Raw genomic sequence first — 25,277 nt, forward strand, 5'->3', positions numbered from 1 at the left:
TCACACAGTTCTTGACTCTGACAATGCCACAGTTTCATCTACTTCCCTGACTTGCAGTTTGATATACTGGTTTGAAGTTGAGATGTGGTTTCTTTTGGAGGAGCTATGTAACAGCAGGCTGGAACAAATATGAGAGACACTAACGCCTATATTCAAGGCTCAACCGTTATCAATGGTGGAAAGTGAAATGTTACAGCAGAAGTGGAAGTTAAGGCTATGAGAGTTCAGATTTAATTCAAATATTTTTTGAAGAAGCATTCTAGAGAGGTTGCTAAACTTTGAATTAAGACAGACCTGGGATCAAGATCCAATTCAATAAGAGCAGTGTGGGCAAGTCCTTAACCTCTGCGTGTGTCAGTTTCCTAACCTGTGAAATGGGAAGACAATAGAATTTACCTCTGTGGTTTTGGGGAAGCATGTAACACAGGGGTGGGAAATAAATTTCTGGAAAGAACCAGGTAGTAAACATTTCAGGCTTTCAGGGCCCCACAGTCTCTATGGCACCTACTCCCCTTTGCCAAAGCATGAAAGCAGCCAAAAGCAATATATCAGTGAATGGGTTTGGCTGTGTTCCAATAAAACTTTATTTACAAAAGCAGGTAGTATGCCAGATTTGGCTCTTTGACCATAGTTTGCCAGCTTGTGACATAGCAACTTGCTTGGCTCACTGCCAGTATCTAATAAAAGGGTTCTTCTATGTCAGCCACTATAGTTTTTTTTTTTTTAAATATAGATTCAGAGAATGTGCAAGTTTGTTACATGGATATATTGCGTAATGGTGGGGTTTGGGCTTCTAATGTAGCCATCACCCAAATAGTGAACCTTGTATCCAATAGGTAACTTTTCAACTCTCTTCCTCTTCCATCTCCCCACTTTTGGAGCTCCCAGTGTCTATCGTTAATATTTCCATTTTTATGTCTATGTGCACCCATTGTTTAGCTCCTACTTAAAAGCGAGAGCATGTGATATTTGATTTTCTGTTTCTCAGTTATTTCAGTTAGGATAATGGCTTCCAGCTCCATGCATGTTGCTGTAAAAGACATCATTTTATTCTTTTTTATGGCCATATAGTATGCCATGGTATATATGTACCATATTTTCTTTATCCAATCATGTGTTGATGGATACTTAGGTTGATTCTATGACTTTGCTATTATGAATACTGCTGCAATAAACATACAAGTGCAAGTGTCTTTTTAATATAATGATTTCCTTTGGGTAGATACCCAGTAGTGGAATTGCTGGGTGGAATGGCAAATCTATTTCTCTCTTCAGATCGTATAAATCTTTTGCCATTTATTATGTTGTCCATGTTTGTTACTTCACTGAATCCTTGATGAGGTAGCTAATATCTCTTTTTTTATGGGCAAGGAAACTTAGGCTCAGGGAAGATAAACAATTTGCTAAATTCCCATGACTGGGTAGTCAAGGTCAATTCAAACTCTGGCCTTTTGACTTTAAGTCAATGTTCTTACCAACATCCTGTGTTACCTTTGGACAAATTTCTCCATTCCTTAGAGTTTTAAAGGCAAACCTCAATTTTGTTTGAGGACAACTTCTTGTTTGTGGATGTATGTACATGCATAAAATACGGTTTGCATTATGCAAACCAATGATCACCAAAATCCTTAAGGAGATTCCAACTCCAGATTCATAGGCATTTTCAATTGTCTTATCCACACCACCAAATCTGATATATTGCAGAACAGTTCCATCAAGAAACGGGGGGATGTATGCTCTACAAGAATCATGATGAGTAGGGAAAAGAAGGTTTCCCAGTCTACTACTTGGGTTGGGAGTTTATTACTTGGAAGAATCCAAAGTGAAATATAAATCCAGGGTCCATCTGAAGAAAAATGTTAACATTTTCTTATGGATTCAAATAGATAAGGCCTTGGCCATGGCAAAATTCTGGAAGGATGGTATTTGCCTGGATAATTACTATGTGTCAAGCAAGTTATAAGGTGAATATCAGTTAATTATCATTGGAATAAAGGTACCATCAAAGCAAAAAAAAAAAAAAAAAAAGACAGGAAAAAAATCCCACCAACATCTTGAGTGATTATCATTTAGATACGGAATCATAGACTATTTACATTTTTTTATACTTTTTCATACTTTCCAAATTTTCTACACAGACAATGGTTGACTTTATAATCAGACAAAACCTAGAAATCTCACAAAACTTATTCATGTAGAGTTTCTAATAGCAAGGGAAATGATTCTGTTACGATGTTAAGGATACAAAGTGACACAGAGAAAAATATTTTCTCTTTGTGTAAAAATAAATCTTGGCGGCTCGGTACTGTGGCTCACGCCTGTAATCCCAGCACTTTGGGAGGCCGAGGCAGGCGGATCACGAGGTCAAGAGATCGAGACCATCCTGGTCAACATGGTGAAACCGCATCTCTACTAAAAATACAAAAAAATTAGCCGGGCATGGTGGCAGGCGCCTGTGGTCCCAGCTACTCGGGAGGCTGAGGTGGAAGAATCGCTTGAACCCAGGAGGCGGAGTTTGCAGTGAGCCGAGATTGCGCCACTGCACTGCAGCCTGGCAACAGAGCAAGACTCCATCTCAAAAAAAAAAAAAAAAAAAAAAAAAAAACTTGGCAAAGGAAAGACTAGAAGAATATTAACAGAGGTAGTATAGGGATGTAAGTCTTTATTTCTCTCTTCTTTTTATTCTTTTATAATTTCCAGATTTTCTATAAGGAATGTATACTATGTTTAAAACTTAAAAAAATACATAATTTAAAAAGCAAAGCTGATGCTATTCAACAACAAAAACACAAACAAAAGTCTGATTACGGTTTTGTCCTCAAGTGCTTTGCTTCTGCTCTGCTCACGGAGCAACCTTTGCTTCAACATGACCCCCAGTGCTCCAGACCAATCCTGCACACAGGCAGAACTGTCTCGGTGAGTCCCATAGTGTGTTAAGAGGTGGTGTGTATGCATGCATGTGTGTGTGTGCATGTGTGTGTGTACGTGCACACATGTATGGTGTTAGGGAGAAAGGAGAGTTTCTCTTTGTTGCAAAATCAGGGTTCCTATTTTTCAGACCCAAGGTGCAGTGTCCTATTGCTTATTACATAGTAACGTTTTCCATGTCACCACCTCCCTCCCCCATGGCATCTCCACTCTGTTAAGGAATATCTGGCATTCTTTTTCTAAACTGAGCCCAAGCCTCCCTCATCTGCCCTGCATCGTAGTTGTGCCCTTTTTTTTTTTAGATAGAGGCTGAAGTACATCCATGTGATCAAAGCTCACTGCAGCCTCTATCTCCTGGGTTCAAGCAATCCTCCCACCTCAGCCTCCCCAGTAGCTGGGACCACAGGCATGTGCCACCACGCTGGGCTAAGTTTCATATTTTTTGTAGAGATAGGGTTTCGCCACATTGCCCAGGCTGGTCTCACACTCCTGGGCTCAAGCCATCTGTCTACCTCAGCCTCCCAAAGTTCTGGGATTCCAGGCATGAACCACAAGGCTTGGCCCACAGTTGTGCTTTTTAGCCCCTGATTCAAATCCTCCTTCAGCTGGTTTGCAAACTATCCATGTTCCTGCCTTTTCCTGGGGTGCTGACTTACTGCTTACAGTTTCACAAGGTGTCCCACCCGAGGATTTAGCCCTGTCCTCAAACCCCAGCTTGCTGGCTGGGACTGTTTTACCCATTGCTTGACTTCACAGAAGCAGCCCGATTTTACAGTAAAACTCTGTACTGCTTCAGATTCCCAGCCACTCTGTCCCCAAACCCGGCAGGACAAAGTGTAGTTGGCAGGGCTATTTATGCTGTCATCCATCTTGAATTGTGACTGTGGCTTGCCTCCCCTGACCCCACCCTGCTGAACCTTTGATGAGAACTGGCCCGCTCCCCAGTGTTGATCTGTTCTAGAGCTGAGTTCTGTGCCAAGTTTCCTTCTGAGCCACCCTATTGCTGTGCCAAAGTTGCATCAGGTCTAGACATCCAAACCTGGATGGGCAACACTGGGGCAGATGCAGAGAACAGAAGCCAAAGTGCTGAGTCAACAGGGGTGGAGTAACCAGGGGTCCCAAGGTCACAACAGAAGTGATCCTAGGGCAATAGGCCTTGGTACTATTGCAATTTGGGGCCTAATGGTCCTTTGTTGTGGGAGTCTCTCTAGTGTACTATAGGAGGTTTAGTGGCAGCCCTGGCCTCTACCCATTAGATGCCAGTAGCAACCCACCTCCCCAGCTGTGACAAAGAAAAATACCTGCAGATATTGCCAAATGTCCCCGGAGGACAAATATTGCCCCCGCTGGGAAGCACCCATATATATTATTAAAGATTTCCCCAAATGGTTCTTCAGTTTGGACTTTGTGGACATGTTTGTTTTTAATCAATGCTTCTCAGCCTCAGCTCTATTGATATATTGGTCCCAATAATTCTTTATTGTGCATGTTGGGGGCTGCTGTCTTGTGCACCGTAGAAAGTTTAGCAGCAGCCCTGGCCTCCACCCACTAGATGACAGTTGACCTCCCCGCCTCCCAGTATTGACAAACAAAAGTGTCTCCAGATATTGCCAAATATCCCCTGGGGAGCAAAATTGCCTCTGCTTGAGAACTGTGGTCCCAGAGCAATGCTCACTTTTGCTGCTGGTGTGCATGGCATGATGGGAGTAGAAGGGACTAGAAAGAAGCAGACAGTTGGAGAATAACTTTGGAAGGAAGCCCTTCTCAACTGGTTCCTTTGAAACTGAGAAATTTCAAAACAACAACACTAGTTTTTGTTTTTTTTTTTAATTGACAAACTAATAGTGAGTCTGTATTAGTGGTTCTTAACAGGAACAGGTTTTCATCACAAGGGTACATTTAGCAATGTCTGGAGACATTTCTGGTTGTCACAACCAGAGGGTGGGGATGCTGCTGGTGTTTAGTGAGTAGCAACCAGGGTGCTACCAAGCCTTCTACAATGCACTGAACAGCCCCCACAAAAGAATAATTCAGCCCCAAATGTCAGTAGTGCTGAGGCTGAGAAACCCTGGTCTATATGCATGTCATTCAGTTGGATTTGATTGGAATTTGAATTCCACTTGCAAAACAGCTTTTACCAACAATGCAGGGCACTCATGTGAAGTCTGGGTGACCACTTATTCTGCTTGTATTTTGGAGGAACCTACACAGTTTGCACTGATAATGCCAAGAGTGTCCCCAAATTGTCTACTTGATCACATACCCAACTCATCTATATGAATAATAAGTTCTGTCCCAACTTTCTACAAAGTTGTTCAAGGGCATAACTGAGGCAAGTGGCCGATTCAGAAATGTCCTGGCCATTACAGCTCCCTGTGAGAGGAAATCAGACCAACTTCAGGGCAGGAACTTTGTGATCACTATTTTTGGCTACCCAGAGGCCATTCTTATCAATGGTCACAATTTAAATTATGCCCTGGGTAGGGGAGGATTCCTGCTTTTTTTTTTCTTCATATGTTTGAAATGAATTAACTTTGAATTTCATTTGAGTCAATTTCATCAGAGGTAATATGGTCAAGTGCCCCAAACTGGTCAACCAAACAGCAATGCAGAGAGGAAATCAGCAGTTCTCACCTGAGATGTGCATAAAGATTTTTGAACAATACCAATTGCTCAAAATTGAGGAGTTTCAAAATAATACTGATGCCTAAGACTCCACTTCCCAGACCAACTAAATCAAGATTTCTGATTTAAGGCTTCCAGGCCGAGTCAGGAACCTGCAGAATAAATGCAATTTGAAAAAGACCATAGTGGAAGAGCAAGGAGAGAAGATGGCCAATGGCAAAATCATGGGAACTGTGCTGTGTTCTCATCACTGCCACCCCTAGCTCCAGTTGCGGTTCAGCCCCAATAGCAGAGAATGATCCAGCCTTTTATTAGAAAGGACAAGTACTGCCTGTCACTTCTGAAGTCCTGTAAATTTTTTCTTATTTTTTTTCTAATCTTAGCATTCTTCCTTTCACTTTGCTCACTTTCGAGCCACCATAAAGGTCAAAGATACAAATTCCATAATATGGGAAAAGATTTTTTAAAAGGTGAAAGCTAAGGCCAGGCATGGTGACTCACATCTATAATTCCAGCACTTTGGGACGCCAAGGCAGGCGGATCAGGTGAGGTCAGGAGTTTGAGATCAGCCTAGCCAACATGATAAAACCCCTTTTCTACTAACAAATATAAAAATTAGCTGGGCATGGTGGCGTGCACCCATAGTCCCAGCTACTCGGGGAGGCTGAGGTGGGCGGATCACTTGAAACTGGGCGCGGAGTTTGCAGTGAACCTAGATGGTGCCACTGCATGCCAGCCTGGGTGACAGAGTGAGACCCTGTCTCACACACACACACACGGTGAAAGCTAAAATTCTGGGGCTTTATGGAAAAAAATATTATAAAATGGGAACACCTGGTGTGCGGTTATTATCAGCTAGAACTTGAGAATTGCTTCAGCAACACTTAATTTTACTCCTTATGGAGAAACCAGCCTTCTATCTACAGTCTCTCAATTACCACCACCTAGGAACATTTCTGAGAAATGTCTTGATATGACTTTTCTGCCATTTTACTCAAAGTTTGGCATCTATAGTTTACTTAATGGGTTTTCTACACTATTAGGAGTTTCATTTAGGTTATCCATTTAATACATTTTTTAAATCATAATTTTAAGAATATAAAGAATAAGTTGTAATATTTAACAATAGATTCATACTAGTGAAAGGGAAGACATTCTTTGTAATCTACCACAAAAGTGACAGAGACTGGCTAATTGTTCACCAAACCATATTTCCTTTCCCCTCCTGGGCTTATGACCAGACTACATCTCCCAGCTTCCTTTGCAGTTAGATATAGTCTTGAGACTGAGTGCTGATGAGTGAAAGGTGAGGGGAAGTATAGGCTCTACCACTACCTAATGGTGATTGTGGCTCTACAGACATTACCGAGAAATGAAAGAGGGGTTTCTAGTGCGGGCTTCAAACTAATACTCAATTTATTAAGATATCATGATATTTGTAAGGGTTACCAGCTGTACAGTGCTGAAAGTCCCAACGTTTGGATTGGGGTACATGTTAATCTGCTCATCCTCTGATCCCCTTCCTATTTCCCCAAAACCTGAGGTGTCTGAGCAGAGGGCCACTGAGACAAATGTTGATATAGAGAGTAACTCCTCTACATTGTTCTTACTGTTTATCAAGAAGGAGCTATTGGCTGGGCTTGGTGGCTCATGCTTGTAATCCCACCAGTTTGGGAGGCCAAGGTGGGAGGATCACTTGAGGCCAGGAGTTTGAGACCAGCCTAGGCAACATAATGAGACTCCCATCTCTATGAAACATTTTTTAAAATTTGCCAGGCTTGATCGTACATGCCTGTAGTCCTAGCAACTCGGGAAGGCTGAGGTGAGAGGATCGCTTCAACCCAGAAGTTCAAGGTTGCAGTAAGCTATGATCGTGCAACTGCACTCCAGCCTGGGTGACAGAGCTAGACTCTGTCTTGAAGAAAAATAAAAATAAAAGTATTTTAAAAAATAAAAAAAGAAGGAGATATTGAATCTTGAGGAGTAAAAGCTTTTGGCCTGAACAACTGGAAGCTTGGGGTTTCTTTTATTGAGATTGGGAAGACTGCAGTACAGGCAGGTTCTCTTTCATATAAACAAGGTGCCCCTCCCTAAGCCCTCCAGGCATTGCTTTGGGATCCACAGGGAAAGGAGGGTCCTGTACTCACTGATATGCAAATCTGAAGATGTTATGCATTCTTAGACAGAATATCATAAAGATGATATTGTGTCTTTCTCAGGGTAACACATCTGGAGGCATACCATATTTTAATTTAGCTGCCCTTCACTGGTCATTTTAATTTAGCTGCATAGTATTCCATTGTGTGGCTGCACCATAGTTGATTAACCAATGTCTTATGCTTGGACAAATATTACTGCAATAAATAATATTTTGCATATGCATTTTAATATTGTTAGAGGTGTACTGCTGTGTAAATTCCTACAAGTGGCATTGCTAGGTGGAAGGGTAAATGGATATGTGGTTTTGTTAGATATTGCCAAATATCCCTACATAGATATTGCACAGTTTTGCATTTCCTCTAGCAATCAGAGTGCTCATTTCCCCATGGTTTACCAACAGAACGTGTCAAGTTTGAGTTGTTGCCACTCTGATAGCTGAGAATGTTGTCTCAGTGTAGTTTTCGTTTGCATTTCTTTTGTTATGAATGAAGCTGAGCATCTTTTTGTAAGTTTAAGAGTCATTTTTACATCTCTTGTGAATTGTCTGTTCAGGACTTTTGCACATTTTTCTATAGCATTTTTGGCCTTTTAAATCTCAACTACAAAAAGTTATTTGCATGGTAGGAATTTTAGCTACTTAGCTGTAAGATTTGTTGTAAATAGCTTCTCCCAGGGCGAGCTTCTCCCAAAGGGCAAGAAGAGCTTCTTCTTGCGGCTTGTCTTTTGATTTTGTTTATATCGTTTTTTGCTGTGCGAAAAAAAATTTAATTTTTATGTAGTCAAATGTATTAATCTTTTCTTAATCTGCATTTTGAGTTGTAGTTAGAAGGCCTTTCACTATACCGTACAGAGAGTTTTTACTTGGCAACTACTATGTCCAAGGCATTAGATGAGATGTTAAAAGGAAAACAAAACTGAACAAAACTCAGCCCTTATGCTGAAGAAAGTATGGATCATAGCTTATTTGTCCTCAGTTCAAAAAGAGAATTTTTATATTCAGGAATTTACGAACAAACAGGTTGCATGCAACGTTAACCAGAACTCCAGAAATCATTTTTTGTAAAGCAGAAACCAACATACATCATCAGACAATGGGATGGGTTTAGCTCTGCAACTTGCCAACTGTGCAGACTTGGACAGTTCTCTGAATCTCAATTCTAGAATCTAATAATAACACTTATCTTGTAGGATTGTTTAGGGAATTAAGGAAAATCAGGTACAAAAAATGAAAAAATGCTTAGCACAGTGCCTGACACACAAGAAAAGCCCCATGAAAGAAAGCTCTATTATTTTGTCTACACCACTCTACTTTATTCTAATTGTCCATCTGAGTACCCCATCCACTGTGGCAATACATGAACTCATAACCCAGGCAAGGACAATCAGAAACTTTCCTTGGGATTTAAAACATAGGATTGAAGAGAAAGCATCCTTTTTCTTTTGCAAGATGGAGGTGGGGAAATACGAACCCAAAAGTGGCCAGCAACCATGGTTTCTTTCTCCTAGGAAAAGCCAAGCTCAAGAAAAAGGAGAATGAAATTAGCACTGATGAAAGATGGAAAAAACTTTGATGTAATTTAGCCTCTTGGTTCCTGTCCTCTTTGAAATCTAGCTGCACTTCTGACCTTAATGTTGATTAATATGAGCAAATAAATCCTCCCTTGGTCAAGTTGGGCTCCATTACTTGAATCCAAAAGGGTTCAAGTGATAGATGTTTGAAATCAGACTTTGTTTTACAGCAGCAGTAGCAGCAGCAGCAAAAGTGTTTAATTAATGCAGAGCTAGCAAAACAGAAGGACTGAAGTTATTATTGAATCAGCCTCCCCAAGAACTCAGAAGGTAGCGTTTTTATGAATAATTTGGTAGGCAGAGGGCTGGGGAATGGGTGCTGCTGAATAGTTGGGGATAAAATCATAGGGGTGTGGAAAATAGTCCTCGTGAGCTATGTCTGCCTCTGGGTGGGGGCCAAAGGACTGGTTGAGTCATAAGTCCCGAGTTTGGGTGGAGCCAGTTGGTTGCTAGAATGCAAAATGAAATCAGAAATGTTTAGAAACATCTATGTATGTAGGTGGTCTATGACCCTTTGACAATGGGATGAATTCAGCTATAAAGAGGCTATGTAACAAAATGCCTTATAAAATACAAGGTGTGACATTTGTAGAAGATGATAAAAAATACTTTTCAAAGTAAAAACTAGGGAGAGAGCAAATACTGAAGCATTAATACTGATGTTGTTTGTGGCCTTTCATTTTCAGTCATTTCCATTTGCAAAGTATTAATTACAGCCGTGATTAAGTGTGCCTTGTAGATTGCATTTGGATTAGCTCTCAGGTAAATGTCCAGATCCATTATTTTATCTCAGGTAATTCACATGTCCCTAGGAGAGCACATTAAATCATACGACTAATCTTTAATCAGAGTTGAGCACTTATATTTATTTATTTTAAATTCGTATCTTCAAAACCATTGCCTTCCACCTCCCTAAGTGAGAACTGTATTTTGTTTTCCTTTCCCAAAGAAACAGACTCAGGAATCTAATACTGAACCCAAATTGGTTTACTGGGAAAGGACAGGGAAACAAATGGAGATGCTGGCCACCCAGCGAGAACCCTGCTCCCAAGAAGTCGTTTCATTTCTAAGCAAATTGCCCTGAATATGTAAAGCTCACAGGCCCTCTTCCAAACCACAGTTTTCTCTCAGCAGGCATCTGAAATGGAACTGTGATTGCTGCCTGTGCTATCCCTCAGGTCACTCTCATCCGACACAGAACCCAGCCTGGTTAAAACAGTCAAAAGCCCAAGTTTGGCTTCCCTATTTAATGTGGAAACTGTTTCTTTTTTTCTTTCCTTTTTTTGTTTTTTTTGAGACAGAGTCTTGCTCTATCGTCCAGGCTGGAGTGCAGTGGTGCGACCTTGGCTCTCACTGCAACCTCCACTTCCCGGGTTCAAGTGATTCTCCTGCCTCTGCCTCCTGAGTAGCTGGCACTACAGGCATGTGCCACCACACCCGGCTAATTTTCATATTTTTAACAAAGACGAGGTTTACACCATATTGGTCAGCTGGTCTTGAATGCCTGACCTCATGATCTGCCCACCGTGGCCTCCCAAAGTGCTGGTATTACAGGCGTGAGCCACCACGCCCCTCGAAAATGTTTAAATCTGATTTACCTGGCGCTGGAACGTTTCCTTTGAAATTAAAAACCAAAAGTCACAGGCGACAGCAGAGGGCACTCTTCCCTCTCATATGCAGTTGACACTCTCACCACCTGGAGAAAAGATTTTGTTTTTCTGGGTTTCTTGGGGTTGACAATGGACACACATCCCAGTTTGAGACGACACACCCGTTACAGTTTGATCCTTTGTCTCCCCATCCCACTTTCCTTTTCTCTCTGAGCTGAGTGACCTTATCTTTGGCGAACCACAGAATAAAGGGAGTAGTTGCCAGCAGAAGCCCTGAGGACTGTATTTTTTCTGTAGAGCTTTCAGTGCTGTAGAAAGGACTACAAGTCTTGCTTCTTTGTAGAGACCTAAATGGGTAGTTGAGATTTGTGTTGGGTCCAGTCCTCCAATTATATTCCCCTAAGGGAAAGCAGACAGGAAGCTGTAAAACTCAGAACATTCGTGCCCTTAGCCTCCATTTCTCATTGTACAATCTCCTTGTTTGGGGCGGACGCTGTTCCTGCTGGCAGCATGCAGTAATGAATGCACACAGCACATATTGGGGTCAGAATGATGGATACTTGAGAAACATCAGTTGAGAAAATCGTGGGTGAATGTTAGCCCACATAATCTCCCCCAACGGAAGAGCTGTTCCAGCAGCAGCTGGGAAATGCAGTCAGCATCATGGCTAGAAGAAAAATGAGTGAAATTATTACAGGAAAATGGCAGATTCTAAATATTTTCCTAGGAGTCCTTTAAGAAGCAATGGATATGAAAATATTTACTTCTTGAGTCAATTTTTTATATTTAATCTAGATAAAATGCCTACTTCCTTTATCTGACTCTCCATTGTTGTTCAGTCTGCCCCCACCAGCCCTACAAAGAGGGCTCAAGAATCCCAAATAAGGCAATAGGTTCCTGCCCATCACCGCATGTGGTCATGGCTGGGCTATGTGTGGAGTGAGCCAAGGAAACAGGAAAACTACAACCTTTTTTGGAAAGTCTCCTGTCTTTCTGCCTGGAGAAATGTGAGAATTGCTTCCGTGACTCATTCCCTCAAGGTTGAAGGGAGGATGAATTTTGGCTGAAATGCAGGTTTAACGGTGATGGTACCAATCAGAGCAGGGTATGCATTCATCATCCTTTATTTAAAACCTTTTCTTTAATTTGGAGAGCCACCATATAAGAAACGTTTTGTGGTCAGCATTCCCTCTCCTTGGACTGCCTGGTATTCTCTTTCTTATAGTGACATCATCTGCTAACTGAAGACAAACGTGCCAGGATGATGGTGATGTCCTAAGTGAGAATCACCTACTCGATCTCTGACTTCAAAATGACACCACCCTTTCCTAAAAACTCTTGCCCCAAACCCCTTCAGATGTTAGATGGCAGTTAACAATAGATTGGGGGATTGGTAAGAACTGTGGGGCAGCATAGACGATCTATCTAGGATGCATGTATGTAGTTGTACACCTTATCAAGGATGTGTGGACTGAGGAGCAGGAAAACCCCACAATATGGGTGGTTTTTGACAATCATCGCTAAGATGAATCCTGGGCTCCGAATGGATTCTTAACACACATGCTCGGCTTGCCCCAGACCGCAACTCTTTTTAAAACCATATTTTAAACTTTGTTACCAAGGACCAATTACTCATCTGGTGGTGCAAACTAGTGATCAGGGTACCACCTCTTTTCTCCACCTGTCCTGAAGCATTCCCTGCCTCTGACTAGATTAACATCTGTTTAAAGGTAAGACCAGATTTACAGCTTTTGGATTCCCATTCAGTGCCCACCACTTACATATTATGGGTGCCCAATTAACATGTGTTGAACAAATATAATCGCAAGAGTCACCCCTGCTCTTTGCTGCGGACAAGGGAAAATACATCTCCATACATTTTCCTTTCCATTTCAGAAACTAGAAGTAGGTGGTAACCCTGCCTTAGAATTTTTCTGGTCCAAGGAAAAGAATAGTGTCGGATTCTGATCTTGTGCCAAGCCTTAGTATACTTCATTTCTAAAAGTAGAAATTAAAGGTAAATGGCTCTGGTGTTTGAAGTGGCACTATTATAGGCTCTGCTTCTTATGCAGTATGATGCCCCTAGCAATGTTCTTCTTAGAAGCAGGGCGATGAGAATAGGGAACCCACCTTCTGTACAGCAGTAATATATGTTGCTGTTTCCATCGTAGGAAAGAGAACCAAGGCAGATTCAATTGTCCCTTTGTGGATTGAGACTCCCCAGTTTCTAAGAATCACTATTTGTCCTTTGAAAGTGTGTGTGTGCGCGCGCGCACTTGTGTGCACGTGCATGTAACAATACATGTCCATAAAGCAGTACTTACTCATAGGAAGCTGGGACACTGCAGGAAGAATGACAGAGTCGCCTTCCTGCTACTGATAGGGGCTTCGGAGGGTTCAGAGTAGCCCAGACTGTGGCTTCTCCATACTGAATGTTTCTAGGCATTATTATGTCCTGAGAGTGGCCATGGTGGAGAAAGGACTTAGACAAGTCCAGATGTTGTCCATAGGGAGAAAGCTTGAAAATGGAAATGTGAAGAATGGGCTCTGGCTTGAAGAGAGAAGCAAGGCAGGGAGCTTGGTTTGCAATAACAACCCAACATTTATTAAGAGCTTGCCATATGCCAAGCCCTGTGCTAAGCACTCTACACTCATTTGTATCTTGCGACCACCCTATGAGCAAAGTGCTGTTATTATCCATGATGTGCAGATGGGAAAACTGAGGCACGGAGCATTGAAGCAATTTGCCCAAGGTCACATAGGAATGGTAGATGACAGACTTGGATTCACACATTCCAGCTGCTTCGAAGCCACACCCATAAGGACTATGCCGCCTGCCTCTCTCACATTCCTGAAGGTACTCCAGTAAAGGTGTGACTTTATCCTTATCACTTTGCTAAACTCTCGGAACAGCCTGATGTAGAATTCCCATACAAGCTATTTCCAGGCTGTCATTTTTCTACCTTTCAGTAAGGCTGACAGGACACACACAGCCTTGTGTTAATGTGTGAAATTAAGGAGATAGTAGGGTAGGAGAGCTTGGCTTTCCCTGACTTACATAGGGAGGGGAAGATGCGTCTCTGCATTCCCAGAGGGAAAGTGCAATCAAGACAGAGCTGGGGGCAGTGTGGGGGAGATGGCTGCCATGAAGACAGATGCAGGGGGAGCTTTCACTAGGGGGATGGGACCTAGGGAGGAGATGAAAAAAAAATCACAAGGAACCAACTTCTAACACCTGAGCGAGGGCCACAGAAGGAAATGGCACCTCTCTCGTTGAAACAAGAATAGTATGGCTTGTCTGAAAGATAGAGATAGAGATAGGGATAGAGAGAAAATTAAAAAGTGGTATTAAAACTTCCTAACTGGGTAAGAGTAACTTGGCAGCTTCAATAACTTATTGCACTCAATTTGCAATGTCAGTGTCTTGCGTAATTGCCAAAAAGCAACAGTCGTGGGCTGTTTTTAGTCCCACTACCTTATTCATATCTAGCCAAGCATATTTCTAAATAACTTCCTGTTTTCGTTACTGCAATTTAGTGGCTCTGTGAAGTGGCATAGGATAGTCTAAAGACTCTTGCTGAGATGGGTCAGGACGTGGGTTCCATGCCTGAAGGCTGGAGACGGGTGGGTGATAGAGGAGTTGCCTATCTGCTCACACCCCTCCGCATTTGTACCTTCATAGTCCCCAATGCCTTGATTAGCATTTCCTCAGAAGACCTTGAGATATGGATTCAAGTGCAAGTCATTTATTTGAGGGGTGACTCCAGGAAGTACTGGGTTGGGAGTGGGAAAATAAGATAGGTAATGGAAGGAGGCCCATAAAAAGAGCTTTTATCAGACAGTGTTCACTTTGGGCCACGGGGGCTCAGTCCCACTGGGGTATCAGTGTGGAATATGTGCCTCAGACTTCTGAAAGGTTGGGGGAGGTCAGTCATACTTGAGAGCCACTTCCGGGTGGGGTTATTTTCAGGCACGTCTAGCCCACTGTGGCTGGGAGAGGCTTGTGCCACCACCAGGCAAAGAGCTGAGATACTGGTAGTTGGAAGTCAGGCCAGCGTGCATGAGGGGTATGTATGGAGCCCCAGCTTCACCTTCTAGATCCCTCTCAGCCCCATGACTGTGAACCCTCAGGTCCTCACCCACCTCAAACTCTGCAGCTTTTCAGCACAGGGCTGAGTTGTGGGTCGGAAGAGGAAAAAGCTCACTACCCTCTGTGCCCACATCTTGCTTCTCTCTTCACACTCACTGAAACAGTGACACACGTAGTCATTTGCTCTCTGGGCTAGCCAAGAAAGTGTTTTTTTAAGGTTTCTGAGATGTTGGGAAGATGATTATTTTATTTGAGCTTGGGACCAGAATGAATTGACTGGAGAATTAGGCTGAGAGCCTGCCACCCACTAAATCATTGTTCCAATATAACTGTGCTTTTAGAGTTCTTAAAACATGAATACAAATTTTTGGAAGAGATTTTCTTTGTGAGTTGCGTGTGGTCTTGGTTCCGCCTGTGCTCTGGGGTATGTGTGTCCAGGGTGTCCTGTCCATTACCACGGTGGCCCTTTGGTTATCTGTATTCGGATAAATGGAGTGGAGCACAGGATAAAATGCTTCAGAATTTGAGGCCTCCATTCCAGGATTCCGTGGTGGAGGATACCTGTTCTCTACCGTCTATTCAAGGGGAGCCATCTTGAACATTGGAACAATGTATCTAATGTTCTGGAAGTGTTCTGGACAGAGGGCTGAGCTTCTTGTTAATCCAGGACATGCTCTTCTTGGGTGGTAGTGATTTATTGTGCGCCTGTTTGTGTTCTTGCCTAGGCAATAAAAGGGGTGCAACTGAGCTGTTGGGTTGATTTATTTGGCTCTTTCCTGGTATTGTCAAGAGAGCAGACATCTTAGAGAACTTGTGTATAACTCAAGGAACAGACTGAAGGTGAAGAAAGTTCAAAAGGCAAGAAAAAAATCATACAGTGAATGTTGTAAGGGCAAAAAAAAAAAAAAAAAAAAACCCATAAGAAATGGGGCCAAGACAAACCTGTGAAATCTCAGCCTCCCTTCTCATTTTCCATGACCTGCAAGATTTTGATCCAATACCTAAACAAAGGATTGTATGAACCAGACCACAATCAGATCTAACTACAAAATTACAGATCAAAGGACCACAACTGCCTAGGAAATCTGTTTCCCTCTTCATTCCTGTTCATTTACATGTAATTCTTAGTCACTCTTGTGAGACAATTTTAAAAATAGAAGCTCTGCAATCCACTGGCAGGCTACTTGTTGACAAGTTAAACCTGTCAGACACTTGATTGCTCCAAAGAAATGCAGAAAAATCAACAGAGGCTACAAAATCTAGCCCATAAGAGAGAAAATCAATAGAGGGTTCTAGCCTGTATGGCAAATGCGATCTTCCTTGCAATCCTCTTTCTATAATCATTCTTGCTTCCTGAGTCCAAGACTTGATGGATAAAAGTTGTTTTTAGGGCATGAGGGAGCCCTCTGGTGTGCTCCAGAATACTCTGTAACAGAGGTAGACAAACTTTTCCTGTAAAGGACCAGGTAATAAATATTTTAGGCTTCACAGACATGTGGTCTCTGTCATCACTACTCAACTCTGATGGAAGCGCAAACGCAGCAGCAGACGATACGTAATGATACATAAACAAATTGGCACAACCGTGTTCCAGTAAAACTTTATTTACAAAAAGCAGGCTGGATTTTCTGTTTGTAGGCGGGAGTTTGCTCATCCCTGCTTTGCATCTTGAACTGAATGATAGTTTCATAAGCATATAGATTTGACAAATTTCATCAAGGTCTGGCCCACTTAAGATTTCGCACGTTGGTATTTAATTATGCCTCCATTAAAAAAAATGAGATACACCCTTTCTCTTTAATAAGTGTAGTGCCACAGATTTTCTGGTGAATCCTTTTAAAATTGGTGTCTGCAATAGACAGGATATTGATTCAGCAGCCTATAACAGGAATTCGCCACAGTGGCTTGAGGGTTAATTTCTTTCTCTCTCCTGTGTACTGCAGCTCTACACATTAGGGACCCAGGCTCCTTCTCACAATTGCTCTACTACCTTAGCTTGTTATCTTTGTCTGCTTGGAAAAGAACAAGGAAAAAGGGGAGGGGAGGGCACCACCTTTCTTTAATTTTTAATCATTATGGATATACAATAGTTGTACATATTGATGTGGTACGTGTGATATTTTTCTATAAGCATACAATGTGTGATGATGACATGAGGATAGGTGGGATATCTGTCACTTCAAGTATTTGTCATTTATTTACCTTAGAACATTTCAGTTCTACTATTTTAGTTATTTTGAAATATACAATAAATTATTAACTATAATCGCTCTAGTGTGCTACCAAACAGTAGATCTTATTCCTTCCAACTGTATTTTTTATTTTTATTTTTTAAATTTTACTTTTTGAGACAGTTTCACTCTGTCACCCAGGCTGGAGTGCAGTGGTGCAATCTCTGCTCACTGCAACCTCTGCCTCCCTGATCCAAACAATTCTCCTGCCTCAGCCTCCCAAGTAGCAGGGATCACAGGTGCATACCACTATGCTGGCTAATTTTTATATTTTTATTAGAGATGGGGTTTTGTCATGTTGGCCAGTCTGGTCTCAAATTCCTGACCTCAGGTGATCTGCCAACCTCAGCCTCCCAAAGTACTGGGATTACAGGCATGAGCCACCATGCCCAGCTCTAACTGTATTTTTAAAAATACAGTTAACCTTGAGGAATCACCATACCGCCTTCCACAATGGTTGAATTGATTTACATTCCCACTAATAGTGTAAAAGCATTCCTATTTTTCCACATCCTCTCCAGCATTTGTTGTTTCCTGACATTTTAATGATCACCATTCTAACTGGCGTGAGATGGTATCTCATTGTGGTTTTGATTTGCATCTCTCTAATGACCAGCGATGATAAGCTTTTTTTCATGTTTCTTGGCCACATAAATGTCTTCTTTTGAGAAGTGTCTGTACATAACCAAGGGATTGTAAATCATTGTATTATAAAGACACATGTACACATATGTTTATTGCAGCACTATTCACAATAGCAAAGACTTGGAACTAATCTAAATGCCCATCAATGATAGACTGGATAAAGAAAATGTGGCACATATATACCATGGAATACTATGCAGCCATAAAAAAGGATGAGTTCCTTTGCAGGGATATGGATGAAGCTGGAAGCCATCATTCTCAGCAAACTAACACAGGAACAGAAAACCCAACACCACATGTTCTCACTCGTAAGTGGGAGTTGAACAACGAGAACACGTGGACACAGATAGGGAAACATTACACACTGGGGCCTGTCGAGGGGTGGGGGGCAATAGGAGGGATAGCATTAGGAGAAATACCTAATATAGATGACAGCTTGATGGGTGCACCAAACCACCACGCCACGTGTATACCTATGAAACCAATCTGCACATTCTGCACATGTATCCCAGAACTTAAAGTACCATGTATATTTATACACACAGTTAACCATTCCCTTTTATCCTTCTGTCCCCACTACCCTTCCCAGCCTCTGGTAATCATCATTCTACTCTCTGTGTCCATGAGATCATTTTTATTTTAGCTCCCCACATATTAGTGAGAACATGTGGTATTTATCCCTCTGTGCCTTGCTTATGTTGGCACATCGTTTCTTCTCTTATCCCACTGGCCATGAATCAAATAAAGCCTAGGCATTCTGTTATTATAGAAGAAAGGAAGTGGGAGGCCAAGGCAGGCGGATCATGAGGTCAAGAGATTGAGACCATGGTGAAATCCCATCTCTACTAAAAAATACAAAAATTAGCTGGGCGTGGTGGTGCGCGCCTGTGGTCCCAGCTGCTTGGGAGGCTGAGGCAGGAGAATTGCTTGAACCCAGGAAGTGGAGGTTGCAGTGAGCCAAGATCGCGCCACTGCACTCCAGCCTGGCACCTGGCAACAGAGCGAGACTCTGTCTCAAAAAAAAAAAAAAGAAGAAAGGAAGAACAAATATTGAAATATTGAGACTCTACCAGCAGTCTGGTCTTTGTTTCCCAGGGAATATGGTGTCTGTCTCCCCCATGGCTTTTACAAGACTGTTACTTGTCCTCTGTATGTGCCAGTGATGAGTTGGGGTTCTATAAAAATGGTGACTTTCCAGATTCTAAATCAGAAACACTAGAGAAAATTAATAGTGCTATGCTTATATTTATTCCTCAACCTATAATTATATTTACACATATGGAACAATATTTTAATCAAATCTGACATCCTTCAGAATGAAACATTGCCTGTTCTATTACAGGGGATTTTGTTTTAACAAGTTGAATGAATAATTACTGGTGTGTGGGCAGTCACCCACATATAATGACTCTTCAAGTCAAGTTACCGATGACAGCATCTTAGCCCAATCCCCGGATAAGCCCTGGCCTTCCCATGATCACGGTGAACTCTCCATGCTACTGAAAAGCAGAGGGCGGCCTGAGAAGTGCAGGTGGTGAGGTGTCCAAGCAGGGACGTCTTCTCCTGTGCAGCATGGAGGCTTGACTTGATGAAAGGCAGCCAGGTGATGGCAGGATCACTGCGCTGCTGGAGAGAAGGACAGAGTTTCATTTACTGTAAATTCCAGTGTGATCTTGATCCAGTTGCTTTACTTCTGTGAATCAGTTTCCTCATCTCTAATGCAGTGATTCTTTGCTCTAGCCTTCTCTTGAGCTGAACATTCACAGCTGAAGTTATTCTGGGAACCCCTCTCCTTGGTCGTCTCGCAGGCTACGCCAACTCCACTTGTCAAAACAGAACTTCACTGTGCACCTTCCTAATGTGCTCCAGTGTGGTGACCATTCCTACTCACTGATCTGAAATGCATTCGGTTGTACTATTTAAAGTGTTGTTATGCCTTGCTTTTGCTCTGACCTCTGCCTGGATACCCTTTCCTTCCTTCTTTTTGGGATTAATTAACAAACTTTCTTCCAAATAGGAATCACCTCCTCCATGAAGTCTCCCCTAATACCCTCTCTTCCTCTCAGGTTAAGTGCCACCCCTCTCTGTCCCTGGAGTCACCTGGATACATCATGTTGGCCTCTTGGTGTTAACATTAATTGTGTATCTCTCTGTTTCTTCTTGGGAGCAACTTGAATGACTGTTGTTGTTTTTTTTTTAAAGACCAGGGGAAAGCGCGAACGCAGGCCCCCACTACCACGAATTATGCAGTCGAGTTTCCCACATTTGGGGAAATCACAGGGGTCAGCACATCCGGAGTGCAATGGATAAGCCTCGCCCTGGGAAAACCACCTTCGTGATCATGGTATCTCCCCTGCCAGGTAAGTATATGACTGCTTTTGTATCTCTCTAGTGCCAAGCACTGTGCTTACTACTGGTAGGTGACTATGAACATGTGTTGCTTTTGAGCAATCTGGTGATATGAGGAAACTCGATGACTTGCAGGGTCTGTGCCAACTGTAAAATATTAGGCATCACCATCTCAAGCATCAAATATCTGAAATGTTGTTGCCAGTGTAGTGCTGAGAGCAGAAGTTAGGATCTTTATTGCAAGAAAGGCCATCATGATGACGTGGGAAATACAAATTCACTCCCCAAACTTCTGAGCACCTACTGCATCGGGCAGCGTACCAGGCCCCGGAAATACCGCAGAGAACAGGCAGTTTCTCCTTGTAGGGCCGTTCCATTTCCCTGGGGGAGATCGCAGTTCCTATCCCCTGGTGGAGATGGCACGAGCCAATAGATGAAGAAATAGAATGTCAGGTCCTCACAAGCGCCTGGAGGCACAGAAAGCAGGGTCAGGGAGTGGGGACAGTGAAGGGAACGAAGGCCTTTGTGAGGAGCTGACATCAGAAGAGACTGGAATGAAGTGATAGTGAGATAGCGAGAATCACATATCAGGAAAAACTCAGGGAGAGGTTGGTGCATGGGGTGGATATGGAAAAGCCTGGCTCCTGGGCTGAGCTGAGTGCTGGACCTCAGCCTCCTCAATGTCTTGCAGGAGTGACTGAATGAAGACAGAGGGATGATTTCTGCTGTTTGTACCGATCGGGGGCTGCAGCATGAGAGCGACACGAACAAGGACTTCATGGCCCAGTTAAAGCTCTGGCATGTCTTAGCTGAGGGTTTGGACAAATTATTTGACCTCTTTGAGCCTGTGTCTTTGTATGTTAAATGTCAGTAATTATAACTGTGCCAGAAAGGCTGTGGGGATGACATGGCAATGTTTACATAAGTGGAGAGTCAGCACAGTGTAATGGTTAAAGCCTAGACGGGAGCCAAATGTGGTTCAAATTTCAGCCCTGTCACTTACAAGCTGTGTGACCTAAGGCAAGTCACTAAACCACTCTGTGCCTCAGTTCCCTTATCTGTAAAGTGGCCATAGTAATCATACCTTCCTTACAGCCTTGCTGAGATGCTTAAATGAGTTTCCATGCATAAAAAGCCCCATCCTACACTGCCTGGCATGGAGTCCATGCTATAAAAGGTTGCTATTTGCTCTCACAATGCCTAACATGGGGCCTGGTCTCTAGCTAGAATTTAGTAAATATTGGGCTATTTATCTCCCTCCCAGTTTCCTTAAGGAGATCATAGAGTAGCCCTTCTCTTCTAGCACTTTCTTCCTTCCTCCCAGTCCTATCACAGCCTGCTAGCTATACCCAGTAAATTTTCTAATGAACAGACTTCTTTTGGAAAAACTTTAAGGCAAAGAACAAAAGAGTCCTTCTCCTTCTTCTTTGAGATGGAATCCTCACTATGTTGCCCAGGCTGGTCTCGAACTCCTGGGCTCAAGTAATTCTCCTGTGTCAGCCTCCCAAAGTGGTGAGATTACAGGTACAGCCACCACGTCCAGCTATTTCTTGCTTCTTGTCACAAATCTGCCTACCCCAGATATGTTGCCAACGCCAGTTTTCCTCTTCTCACAGAAACTGCTCCTTTTCAACATCCACTCTTAATCTGGGAAGCCACATCAGGCTGTTCTCTGCTGGTAGATGGGCTCAGGAATCAGTCAATCCAGAGGCCAGCCAGATCCTTAAGGTGGGACCTGCTGGGAACAGATTGACTAGGCCAGGTAGATTTCACCCTTCAGGATTTTGAACCGGTAATACAGAAAGGATGCGTAAGTTGCAGGCACAGACAGATGAGGTTATCCGTGGAGACCAGCTGCGTTGTGTTAATGGTGGAGAACTTGGATGAAGATCTGGGGACTGGGAAAGCAGTCTGAGGTTCTGGAATCCTCCTCCACTTTCAGGCTCTGAGATGGTCAGAGAAGTATCTCGGCATCTAAGACCTTCCATCTCCCTTCCCTGCTCCAGGTGTACTTCAGTATTAAACTTCTCTTATTTTGGCAGGCTAAGGGAGCATCTGTTTCTTGTGTCTAAAAGACATCACGTGAAAGAATTTGAGGGGTTGAAAGCAAACCTACTAAGACATAATCCAGGGGGATTTAGCTCCAGGGCAGTAGATGTAGACTCTGTGTAGTACTCTGATTTCTCCTAGACAGCCTTTAAGAAACCAAATTATTAAGTCAGGTCTTGCCTAAAGAGACATTCAGCAATTTCCACGCCCATGATGTAGGGTTGGTAACTGTGGGGAAGATTTTCCGCAGACATATCTGTGCACAGATGCCAGTGAGTGGCAGTCATGATAAAGACCCTGTCTGACCTGAGTGTCCTGCCTTTATTCTGGATGGTGGAGGTCAATGATCTCTTTTTCTGGGTGGTGGAGTTTCTTTGATTTATGATCCTCATCCATGGAAGAGCAGAAACTAGACTATCCATTACCAAAATGGCGGAGGTGGCCTTATTGTCCTGGAGGCTTTGGGGTCAAGCCCAACTAGGGCTGGATTTCAGCTCTCCCACTCACTGGCTGGGCCTTTGTAAACCTTAGTAACTTTTCTGTTAACTGGTGATAAAAAGTTCTTCCACTTAAATTTGATGAGAAAACCAAATGAGAATTATTTTAAAAGTAAAGTACTTGGTGAGTATGGGTAAAGTAATAAGGTTGTTTAAGGTCTAGGAGATCATATAAGGGAAAATGCACTTCCATAGTTCAGCAAACAGCCTTGGATTTGCCCAGTGCAGATATTGCAAAGTCTTTATAAGCATAAATAAGTTGTGTTAAAATAAGATTTGTCTGGCTTGGCACAGTGGCTTACAGCTGTAATCCCAGCACTTTGGAAGGCCAAGGTGCGTAGATCACTTGAGACGAAGAGTTTGAGAGCAGCCTGGCCAACATGGTGAAACCCTGTCTCGAAAATAAATTAGCCACTTGTAGTGGCGGGCACCTATAATCCCAGCTACCAGGGAGGCTGAGGCACGAGAATCGCCTGAACCTGAGAGGCAGAGGTTGAAGTAAGCCAAGATCACACCACTGCACTCCAGCATGGGTGACAGAGTGAGACTCTGTCTCAAAAAAACAACAACAAAAAAAGATTTGTTTATGGGGTTAACTTGACATCACTCCTTTGGGATAAACAGGCTGTGTGATTATAGAGTAGGTAAGAAATCCATACACAGAACTGTTGACTACTTTATCAGAAAGCTCTTGCTAGCAGCAGATTTGACATCAGAATTTTAAGAACTGGACATGTTTCCTGACTCTGTTGCACTGCACCATTGCTGGTGTGGCACTGACGTTTCACCCATTTTTGTTTCATAGTGCCAGCCTTTGTTTCTTCAGAGCTCATTTATCATCTCTGAAAGTTCTGGATGCCCAGGCATCTAAGGTGAATCTGTCAAAGATGGCCCACGACCTTTCGGAGGCCTGATCCTAATCCTCGGGCTCATCCCATTAGGGACAGAATGGAGGTCACTCTGCATGCACCTATTTGGTCTTTGATCATCCTCATGCCCCCAGCCAAGGAGAAATTGAGAAGGCTGTCTGGGTGATCTGAACAGTTGTCCATGACAAATTGAATGGAGATCACCTCCTCTGGGGTTCCTGACAACTGGGAGTAAATCCAGGCTGATGACCCAGACAGGAAGGCTGCCCAGTATGTAAATGGTCAGTCATCATTCTTGTCTTGCTGGACAGCTTCACAGAGCTTAATCTCCCCAAGCTGTCTGGCACCCTGAGCAAGGCGTCACTTCAGGTGATTGCCCCAGAGCCTCATTCTGATCTCTGCTCTCCACTTGCAAACTTTCCTAAGTGGATTCTGCAACACAGGCAAAGTATTTGTTGCAAGAGTACAAAGGCAGCAAATGCAAGGTATTTATTTGTTTGGGACTGATATCATTAGAAGAAGGAAGAAGAGAGGGATGGAGAGGATGACAATGAAGGAGAAGACCCTGGGCAATGTTCTTTTTAAAAGAAGAAGAGAATGTGCATGAAATTCTGGTTTCAGATCTGACTTATCAATTACCAATGAAACTTTACAGAATGAAATTCCAAAACGTAAATGCTCCATTTTGAGTGAAAATCAATAAAACAAGCCATACATATTTCTTGTCCCTTGTAAAAATAAGATTGTGTCTTTAATTTTTTTAATACAAATTCTTTTTCTTGGAGGCTCTGCAGCCTGCGTAACCCTGTCCCTAAGTTTCCCTACAATCTCCCATAGCCATTCTGAAATTTACATTTGGGAATGTTGATTGTTTACTGTGATAAACTGTTCAGGTGTTGCTCCATTGGCTTAAGACCACTTAACCTCAAGACAGCTGCCTCTCTACCACTTGACCCCAGATATTCAATATTTTAATTTCATGCTAAGACGTAAAGAACGACATGTTTTTCAAGTGTTAAAGAGAGAGAAAATACCCTCAAATGGCTATAGTAATGTTGCCTAAAGCAACTGAACATGATAGAAGTTAGATAGAGGATGGGAACCCCATTTTGTAATCCCAAAAGTTGTGATCTTCCCATTAAGTTATTTCATAGAGAACTTACTGTCAATTTACACCTCAAGTCCTATGTACTGTTACTACGTGACAGCTTCCCAATCTGATTCCTTTGCAGTTAATATTTTCCACCTGAAGTGAAGGACCCTGAGTTGGCAGTTACTTGTCATCTGGGTAACATTGGTGCCTGAATTCAGCTTGTTTAGGTTTACTTTGAACAGAGTTCTTTCAGCCACTCCCCGTCCCACACTCAGCTTTGTGCCACCTGCAAATCTTGTAAACCAGTATAATAAGGTGCTCTTGGTTAGGACTGGACCTTAGTCACAGCTTTGGGGACCTCAAAGAGCAAATACTGAGTAAATTGGTAGTTATATGTTGGGGGTATATTTTGCTACCGAAGAAAGGAGATGTGGATTTATATTTGAGGCAAAGTATCCGTTTGTTTTGAGGAAACTGTTTCTTTTAGTTATGTGAATATAAAGCAAGTGGTACCTATTGTTATTGAGGAAGGCTTTAGCTGTGGTCAAGTAACTAGATTTTC

General features: G+C 42.7%; 1 protein-coding gene and 1 non-coding gene across 2 annotated transcripts in view; both read right to left on the reverse strand.

The window, feature by feature from the left end:
* EGFL6 (EGF like domain multiple 6) overlaps positions 1–25,277 on the reverse strand; it is a 180,592-nt gene that overhangs the window by 131,257 nt on the left and 24,058 nt on the right. The gene's annotated exons all lie outside the window — the stretch shown is intronic.
* On the reverse strand, positions 20,063–20,226 carry LOC135270015 (U1 spliceosomal RNA). Its single transcript, XR_010338242.1, has one exon. It is a non-coding gene; the product is annotated as a U1 spliceosomal RNA (small nuclear RNA).

The sequence above is a fragment of the Aotus nancymaae genome, unplaced genomic scaffold (assembly GCF_030222135.1).
Source record: "Aotus nancymaae isolate 86718 unplaced genomic scaffold, 86718_ANA_hifiasm-v0.15.2.pri h1tg000058l, whole genome shotgun sequence".
Classification (NCBI taxonomy): Eukaryota; Metazoa; Chordata; class Mammalia; order Primates; family Aotidae; genus Aotus; species Aotus nancymaae.